The following is a 10,066-nucleotide window of genomic DNA, read 5'->3' on the forward strand; positions in this document are numbered from 1 at the left end:
AGAGCATATAATCCGGATTTTAAAAGGTTCCTACCTTATCCAAGGGACCGGTTCTTCACCGTGGCCTGCAGCTGCTCCTCCCCCACGTCTAAGGGACCGGTTCTTCACCGCTGTCCACAACTGCTTCTCCACTATATGAGTGCGTTGCACCGTTGTGCCCTCCGGGGTTGATCAAATCGTGTCTCCTCTGAGGCCCCCGATGAACTCACCGGTGCGCGCTGGGCGTCGGTTCTCGCCGCAATCCTCGACCTCCAGGAGGGGTCCGGGCAAGGCTAAATTGCAGCCTCGTCGCCCACCCAGGGATGCCAAAAGCTGTTGTCGGCACCCAGTGCCAAGAGGCTAAACAACAGCTGAAGTTGGTTCGTTACCCGGTGTGCTACACCCAATAATCACAACGGGGTGGAGAAGCAGAAAAGTTTATTTGAAGCTTCAAAAAGGTACAGGGAGATTTGAATCTCAAATCCTGTACCCAGAGCAGGAAGTTACACAGGCTTTTATACATCCTTTTCCCCAGCATACTTATCCAATAGCAAGCTGCCCCAAGTATCCATATAGCCAGCCAATCCAGTTCCCAGCTAGTTCCCTGATTCTCTGTATCATTTGTTAAACTCTACATAAAGCTGCTTTATTCAGCATTGTTCTTCCATATCTGCCCTGTGTGGCCTTGCTTAGTTTCAGGCAGTCTGACTCCGCAGCATATTGTTGCAGATACTCAGCATAACTGCTATGTGTGCCTCCAGGCGGGGGGGCCAAGGACACTTGGGCCTAGTACGCAGAGCTGCTGCGAGTGCCTCCAGGTGGGAGGGGGGGCCAAGGACACCTGGGCCTAGTGCGAGGGGGCTTCATCGCCACTCGTGGTCTTCCATCCCCTCGAGTTACCTAGCGGCCATGCCCCAGTGTCCCCAACGGGACTGTCCTGGTGAATGGAACAATGGCTCCGGGCAGCTGGAGAATGCCTGTTCCCCCGGCAACCGCAGTGCCATTCCCTCTGGAAGTGATGGTGTCAGCGAAGGTGCTGGAGGTGGTCAGGCCTCGTGGTTGGAGCTGGACTCAGGAGGCTGGGGCGTGGGTGAAGCGAGGCTGCTGCTGTGAGACTGAAATACTTGCTCCGGGAGTCACGGGCCTGTTCCTGGCTTGTGGATTGGCGGGAGCCCGGCACAGGAGGGACTCAGGGCCTGACACATGGCTCCAGGGGGCGCTTGGCTCCCGGCCCCGCTGGGCACTGACAGGCCAGGTGCAGGGGGCCAGGCGCAGCACCAGGGAGGACATTGGGGAGGCAGGAGCGCTGAGGTGGGGCTGAGCGGGCAGGTGCTGAGGAGCTGCGGCCGGCTGGCCAGCAGGGAGGAGGAGCAGCACCCAGCTGGGGAGGGCCCAGCTGCAGCTCCACACGGGGCGCTGCCAGAGCCTGGCAGGCAGCTGGCTGAAGTGGCACTTTGTGATCTGGTGCAGGCGGGAGCTGGGTCCCCACATCTGAACGCTCTGCAGTGCCGGCGGATTCACATCTAAACCCGGATCTGGCTCCCAATTCACAGCTGGCCCCTCCCCCCGATCTGGAGTGGCTGAGACTCCAGCGCTCTGGGGAAGAGGCCAACAAATGCCAGCTCCTGGGGTGGGCTTCCCCCAGAGACAACCCCGTGCTGGGAAGGGAGATTCCAAGAGCCGGCAGCTCCAGCACTCACACTCCCAGCTTCCTGGGAATGAGCCAGGAGCAGAGTCCCAGTCCCCGTCCCCTGGCATTAATCCAGGGACTCCGCACTGGGGATGTGCACCTGGCAGCACGCAGCCTCCTGAGAACACACAGGCCAGGGTGCAGGGCGAGGGCTCCCAGAGAGAAACGGCAGGAGGGCAATGCTGGGAACCCCCAGGCCATCTTCAGCTCAAGCATGAGGGCACCCCAGCATCCTGGAGAGCAGGAATCTAGCTTCAGCTCAGCCTTTATGTCCCTCCATTCTCTGTGCTAGATGGGTTGGTCTCACGGAGGGACGAAAGTGCCCATCAGGAGTTCCTGGCTTATCCAACGTCAGTTTCCCGCTCTTGTGAAAAAAACGGTGGCTTCCCTTACACAGGAGCTGGTGTTCTTCAGGCTGGGCTGGGCCTGTACACGTTCCTCTGTAGGGGTGTGTGCACCCAGGGCCTGTGAGTCGCAGACATTTGCCAACAAACATTTGCCAACAGACGTTGGCCCCCTGCTCTCCCCGTGTGCTCAGGGACCACCATCAAAAAGGCACGTCTGCCACCTCCCTCTCAAGTCCTTCGCACCTGCATACTGCCAGGGGAACATCCCCATTTCTACTGAGGCCTCAGGGACATGGTTTATGATGAACCAGCTGGAGTTGATCTCTTCCCCCCTCCCCCGGCGTGTTGCACCCCTACGGCTAGCTGGGGATCCAAACTGACACTCCCCGGTTTGAGCCCCTGCCTAGCCAGGCCCTGTTCCCTCCCCCCAGGCAGTTGTTGGCCCTGAACTCCTGCAGGCAGCCATGACACACAGGTGCTTGGGGGCTTGAGAGAAGGGCTATCACCAGCTGAATGACCCCTGCCTGTACGGTGGGGACTGAGGCCACTTTGCCAGCAGGTGCCCCCCAAGTCCTGTGCTATGCTGAGTCTGGGGAGATGGGCAGGTTCAGCCTCATTAGAAGGGATCGGCCAGACAGAAAGGCAGAATCGGGTCCCCGCACGGAGCCCCTGTACTACCTGCCTGTGTCCTAACCACCAGGACAGTGGCCAATCCCACCTTCAGGTCAGGTTCCAGCGTCGGGCCCTGTCCATACCCACAGCGTGTGGCACCCAGCATGCGCTGATAGACTCCGGTACATGCTGTAAGTTCACAGACACTAGAAACTGCCTAACACCAGGCTGGGGGCTGGGGATGTGTAGGGTACAGAGCACAGCACCCCCTAAGGCCGGGCAGGAGGGCTGGGAAATGCATATGATACAGAGCACAGCGCCCTCTAACACCCGGCAGGGGGGCTGAGAGATGGGGGGTGTAGGGTACAGAGCACAGCGCCCCCTAACACCGGCCAGGGGGCCTGGAAGCTGGGGGAATATGTAGGATCCGGAGCACAGCATCCCCTAACACCAGGCTGGGGGGCAGGGAGGGGGGGATATGTGGGGTACAGAGCACAGCACCCCCTCACACCAGGACACGAGGTCTCGTCCGTCTCAGGGCGGAAATGATCACACCCTGAGAATGGGGGATCTGCCACAGGCACTGGCAGGAGCGCGCTGCTTTACATTAAGGTTCTTTGGCTGATGGGCGAACCTCACCCCGCCCTGCGTTTCGAGTGTGAACAGCTGTCGATGGAAACCCAGACGGCAGAGATGGAGCAGGACTAACCGGCGTCACTGGGTCTCGCCCTCACCCCGTGTCTACACTGTACAAGGGTGGGAAATAGCAGGTGCCTTTTCTTGCTCTGATACGATTTTGGAGATGCCGACACTTGCGACAGCTTTCTCCCTGTGTGGGTTGTGAGATCCAGGGGAGCCGTCTGTGTGCTCTGTACAGGACAAGGTGTGTAGATCGTTTATACCTCAATATATCACTGTAAATACAGTTATTTAATATATCAAATAAAAGCAGAACAATACATCAAAAAACATCAAAATGAAACAGAGGATTGCTATGTACAGGGGGGATTGCTATGTACAGAGGGGTTTGCACGTGACGAGTTAACTGCTCGAGAGCTTTCATCACCGTGTACTTTCTAACAGGTTTCCGCGCCCTGTGTAGGGTTTACGTCCCGCCCTCCGTCCCCGTTTCCGGTCATGTACATTTTTGGTGCCGTCGGCCCTTTTGAACATTTCTTTTGTATTGTTTTCTGTGTTTAGCCGGGGGAAGGTTGCTTTCTTGTGTTTTGACATATTTAGAGAAAAAGTATGAACAAGTAGAAAGAAAGGCTGTAAGGGGTTTGCGGCTCCCTCCCCGTCCATCAGGGTGGGAGACCACGCCCCTGTCTACGATACTTCCGGGGTACCTTGGTTCAGGGGAAAATTAGCCCAGTGTTAATGGTTCAGGCCTGCAGTCAGGCCGTGCAATGGTAGAGAGTCTGTTTGCCTGGGGCCCTCATTCAGGGCAGGGCTGCAGTCAAGTAGGGGCTCTGGCCTACAATCAGGCAGGCAGAGCAGCAGAAGGTCCATTTGCCTGGCCCTTGATCAGGGCGGGGCAGCAATCAAGTAGGGGGGCTCTGGCCTACAGTCCAGCAGAGCCGTCGCCGTCTAGGGGAGGTTAGCTCTCTGGTGGGAGAGTCAGCACAACCGTCTGGCGTCCTGATTCAGGCGGGTGCCAGACCAATGAGGCCTCCTGACAACCAGGTGGGGAACCTGCCACTCCTGACGGTGGCGTGGCGGTGGTAGGGGAACCCAGGCCTTCCCGCTCCACTGCGTCCCCACCCAGGGCCCTAAACAGCAGTGGAGTGGTCCGCCACTGGGTCAGTGGGGAAAATCCGATCACAACACGCTGGCCGGCTTGTAGTCAATAACACAGCTGAACCCGATTCGGCTGCCCTGGGCTCCTTCCTACACACCCATTCCGTGTGTACATGGGTCCCAGGGTTGTTGTTTGCTTCGCTGGGGTAGACGGCTAATGGCAGCCCCACCAGCTCCTTGGAGTCCCCGGCGTCTGGCAGCTCCGGCAGCCCCTCTGGCTCTCTGTCAGGATAGCGCTCTCCATTAGGGGAGCAGGGAAGAGACGTCCTGCTCCTCCAGCAGCTCTCTCCCAACTCAGCTGGAGGGGCGGCCTTTTATAGTTCCGCTTCCTGTCCCGCCCCTCTGCTTCCGGCAGGGTGGCATGCGGTGGGAGACAAGCCTGCTTTCTGCAACCCTCCTGCCCCCAACAACCCACTTCAGCGAGTCCCAAAATCAAATCCACTTACCAGGGGCCTCCTCTCCTCTTTGTGCTTCGCCAACATCCGGGGTAGAAAAGAGCTCCTGGCTGCATGCATCTCTGACCTCCGAGTCATCTTCTGCCTCTGGGTCCCCCTCCACATCCTCGTCCAAGATTTCCTCCTCCTGGCTCGGTCCGCTCTCAACTGACATGCGAGCCACCGAAGTATCCACAGTGGTGTTCGCAATGGAGGTGGGGTCGCCGCGGAGTATCATGTCCACCTCTTTGGAGAACCGGCAGCTCATAGGCGCAGCACCGGAGTGGCGGTTTGCCTCCCACGCCCTGTGCTCGGCGTTCCGCAGCTCCTTCACTTTCATCCTAAACTGCTGTGTGTCCCGGTCATCGCCCCTTTCTGTCATGCATCGTGAAATCTGTCCGTAGGTGTAATGATGCTGGTACTGGCGGGACCCGACTGAGAGTGCCAGTTCAGGACAAACTGCTTCAAGCAGGGCAGTTACAGCCGAAGGCTGGGGGTTTTTCACCTCTAAGGCAAACCAAACCAGCCAAACAGAGCAGACTTTGGTCTCACCCCACTGGCTCACCACAAGTCACACAAGCAATTCCCTTCGACACTCCAGTTTCCCAGTATCACCAATTGTTATGGGGACAAATGGTTATGAAAACCAATACCCCAGGAAAAGAAAAAAGGCTCTCTTGATCCCAAAGGACCAAGCCCCAGACCCAGGTCAATATACAAATCAGATCTTGTCCCAAATCACGCTGTTGCCAATCCTTTAGAATCTAAAATCTAAAGGTTTTGTTCATAAAAGGAAAAAGCTATAGAGGAGAGCTAGAATTGGTGAAATGGAATCAATGACATACAGTCACGGCCAAATTCTTGGTTCAGACTTGCGGCAGCGACAGAATAAACTGCAGGTTCAAATCAAGTCTCTGGAGAACATCCACAGCTGGGATGCGTCTTTCAGTTCTTGGTTCAAAGCTTCTCAAGGGGTCAATTGTGTAGCTGATGGTCCTTAATCGGTCATCAAGCAGGCTAGGCATTGCATCCGATGAAGTGAGCTGTAGCTCACGAAAGCTTATGCTCAAATAAATTTGTTAGTCTCTAAGGGCCACAAGTATTCCTTTTGAACTTGTCTGGGGTGTCACCCAGAAGCATAGTACAAGTTTGAACCACAGACAGTATCGAGTCAATACTTATAACTTAAAATACAAAAATGACACAAACATATAGAGAGCATAATCATAACCAGCAAACCACAACCTTGCCTTAGACACCTTATTTGACCCCCCTTTATACAAGATTTGGTGCCACTACAGGACCTTGGTTGCAACAATGATCTATATGGTCCCAGTTCAAGTCAATAACGTCACAGTAGGTATCATAATTGCTACGTCCGGAGTGCAGCTGGGACTGTACAGCCTCCTCTCCCCAAATGCTGATGAGGTCCAGCAGCTCAGCATAGCTTCAAGCAGGTGGATCGCCTGGTGCGTGGAGCAGGCCTGGCCACCTGGAAAGATGCGCTGCACTCATCACTGAGCAAACAGGAAGGGGACTGTCAAAATGGCAAAGGAGTTTACGGAGTGGGGATGATGGATGGTCACCTGAGGGCCGGGCAGTAGAGTTCAAACCGATGACCAGAGAGGCGAGAGCAGGCATTGTGGGACACCTCCCGGAGGCCAATCGCAGCACCGTAATCGACCTCGGTGTCTACACTGGCACCGCAGCCCTGTAGCCCCGGTGCAGAAAGTTTTTTAAACTGTGCGGTGCTTTTTTTAAAGCGCTGCAACTGCCCTGTTTCCGCGCCCTGAGTGGCGTGGCCGTGCGTACACCTCACCAGTTGCAGTGCAGAAAGCTGCTTTACCGCGCTGCAACTTGCCAGCGTAGACAGGACCAGCCCTCTGTGGAGAAAGAAGTGGTTCGGGACTATTTAGCAAAGCTGGACGAGCACAAGTTCATGGGGCCGGATGTGTTGCATCCGAGAGTCCGAAAGGAGTTGACGGATGTGATTGCAGAGCCATTGGCCATTATCTTTGAAAACTCTTGGCGATCGGGGGAAGTCCCGGACGACTGGAAAAAGGCTAATGTAGTGCCCATCTTTAAAAAAGGGAAGAAGGAGGATCCTGGGAACTACAGGCCAGTCAGCCTCACCTCAGGCCCTAGAAAAATCGTGGAGCAGGTACTCAAGGAATCAATTCTGAAGCACTTAGAGGAGAGGAAAGTAATCAGGAACAGTCAGCATGGATTCACCAAGGGCAAGTCATGCCTGACTAATCTAATTGCCTTCTATGACATGATAACTGGCTCTGTGGATGAGGGGAAAGCGGTGGACATGTTGTTCCTTGACTGTAGCAAAGCTTTTGACACTGTCTCCCACAGTATTGTTGCCAGCAAGTTAAAGAAGTATGGGCTGGATGAATGGACTATAAGGTGGATAGAAAGCTGGCTAGATTGTCGGGCTCAACGGTTAGTGCTCAATGGCTCCATGTCTAGTTGGCAGCCGGTATCAAGTGGAGTGCTCCAAGGGTCGGTCCTGTGGCTGGTTTTGTTCAATATCTCCATGAATGATCTGGAGGATGGTGTGGATTGCACCCTCAGCAAGTTTGCAGATGACACTAAACTGGGAGGAGAGGTAGATACGCTGGAGGGTGGGGATAGGATACAGAGGGCCCTAGACAAATTGGAGGATTGGGCCAAAAGAAATCTGATGAGGTTCAGCAAGGACAAGTGCAGAGTCCTGCACTTAGGATGGAAGAATCCAATGCACCGCTACAGACTAGGGACCGAATGGCTCTGCAGCAGTTCTGCAGAAAAGGACCTAGGGGTTACAGTGGACGAGAAGCTGGATATGAGTCAACAGTGTGCCCTTGTTGCCAAGAAGGCCAATGGCATTTTGGGATGTATAAGTAGGGGCATTGCCAGCAGATGGAGGGACGTGATCGTTCCCCTCTATTCGACACTGGTGAGGCCTCATCTGGAGTACTGTGTCCAGTTTTGGGCCCCACACTACAAGAAGGATGTGGAAAAATTGGAAAGAGTCCAGCGGAGGGCAACAAAAATGATTAGGGGTCTGGAACACATGATTTTTGAGGAGAGGCTGAGGGAACTTGGGATGTTTAGTCTACGGAAGAGAAGAATGGGGGGGATTTGATAGCTGCTTTCAACTACGTGAAAGGGGGTTCCAAAGAGGATGGCTCTAGACTGTTCTCAGTGGTAGGAGATGACAGAACAAGGAGTAATGGTCTCAAGTTGCAGTGGGGGAGATTTAGGTTGGATATTAGGAAAAACTTTTTCACTAGGAGGGTGGTGAAACACTGGAATGTGTTACCTAGGCAGGTGGTGGAATCTCTTTCCTTAGAAGTTTTTAAGGTCAGGCTTGACAAAGCCCTGGCTGGGATGATTTAGTCGGGGATCGGTCCTGCTTTGAGCAGGGGGTTGGACTAGATGACCTCCTGAGGTCCCTTCCAACCCTGATATTCTATGATTCTATGATTCTATGAAGGGTAAGTTCTCTTCCCCTTCCCCCTCCCCCCGCTGCAGCTTGCTATACTTTCCTTGTATAATGACAGGTTTCAGAGTAGCAGCCGTGTTAATCTGTATTCGCAAAAAGAAAAGGAGGCCTTGTGGCACCTTAGAGACCAACGCATTGGATACTCATGAAAGCTTATGCTCAGATAAATTTGTTAGTCTCTAAGGTGCCACAAGGACTCCTTTTCTTTATACTTTCCTTGTCTCACTAACCAAAAAGGATCTCTTCCTGTTTTCTATATTCTCCTTCTCTCACTAACCAAAAAAAGGATCTTTCCCACTTTTGCACAGCTCTGTGTTCTGCTTAGTAACAAAAAAGGATCTTTCTCTCTCTTTCTGTTTTCTGTACTTTACACAGCCCTGTGTCACTGACACAGGATCTCTAGCTCATTTTTCGGCCGTGTGATTTCTTTCACCCGACCTTCTCAACCTTCCTTTAGAGTTTCCTCTTTTCTTTAATGAGCCTTTGCTTTTTAAAATTGATTTCAATTTTTTTACTCTTATTATTTTTTAGTCCCAACAACAATAACCTTTTACCACGTTCTTACTAATCTATAAAACACACTCCTCTCTCTTGTTGCTTTCTATAGTTTCCCCTCTTCCTTCTATTTAAAATCACCTTTCTTTCCTTTTTTATTCTAAGGCTAAGCAATCTTTCTTTTTTTAAAACTCCTTTCCTTTAAAACTCCTTTCAGGCCTCTGTCATGAGGGGGCGTGGCCTCCTGCCCTGGCAGCCTGGGAGGGAGCCGCGAACACCCCCTGGTGGGCAGAACCGGGACACCCATGGCAGCAGAGGGGCGGGGCAGGAAGCGGCACTATAAAAGGCTGGGCCTCCAGCTCAGATGGGAGAGAGCTGCCAGATGAGCAGCACCTCTTTTCCCTGCTGTGGAAGCACGGACCGAACAGAGAGCGCTATCCTGACAGAGACCCAGAGGGGCTGCCAGATGCCAGGGACACTGAGAAGCTGGTGGGGCTGCCACTCACTGTCCTCCCCCAGAGCTCGCTGTTGCCGGCAGGGAAAGGGCTGGGGGGAGTCCTCCTCTCTGGCCCCTATCCCGGAGCAGCCTGCCTGCACCCCAAACTCATCCCCAGCCCTGCCCCACCCCAGAGCCCACACCCCCAGCCAGAGCTTTCACCTCTCCACCACACCCTCGCCCTGAGCCCCTCCAACACCCCAAACACCTTATCCCCAGTCCTAGCCAGAGCCCTCATCCCCCCCATACCCCAACCCTCTGCCCCAGCCCTGAGCCCCCTCCAACACCACAAACCCCTCACCTCCAGCCCTAGACAGAGCCTCATCCCCCTACACCCCAACCCTCTGCCCCAGCCCTGAGCCCCCTCCAACACTACAAACCCCTCACCTCCAGCCCGAGAGAGAGCCCTCATCCCCCCACACCCCAACCCTCTGCCCCAGCCCTGAGCCCCCTCCAACACCACAAAACCCTCATCTCCAGCCCTTGACAGAGCCCTCATCTCCCTACATTCCAACCCTCTGCCCCAGCCTTGAGCCTCTCTAACCCCCCAAACCTCCCAGCCCCAAACAGAACCCTCACCCCCTACACCCTGACTCTTGCCCTGAGCCCCTCCCAAACCCCTCAGCCCTGCACCCCCTCCCTCTGCACTCCCTCCCATCCCCAAACTCCCTCCCAGAGCCTGCAGCCTGCACCCCAATACTCTGCCTAAGCCTAGGGCCTGCA

This window comes from Caretta caretta, chromosome 23 (genome assembly GCF_965140235.1).
Source record: "Caretta caretta isolate rCarCar2 chromosome 23, rCarCar1.hap1, whole genome shotgun sequence".
In the NCBI taxonomy this organism is placed as follows: domain Eukaryota; kingdom Metazoa; phylum Chordata; order Testudines; family Cheloniidae; genus Caretta; species Caretta caretta.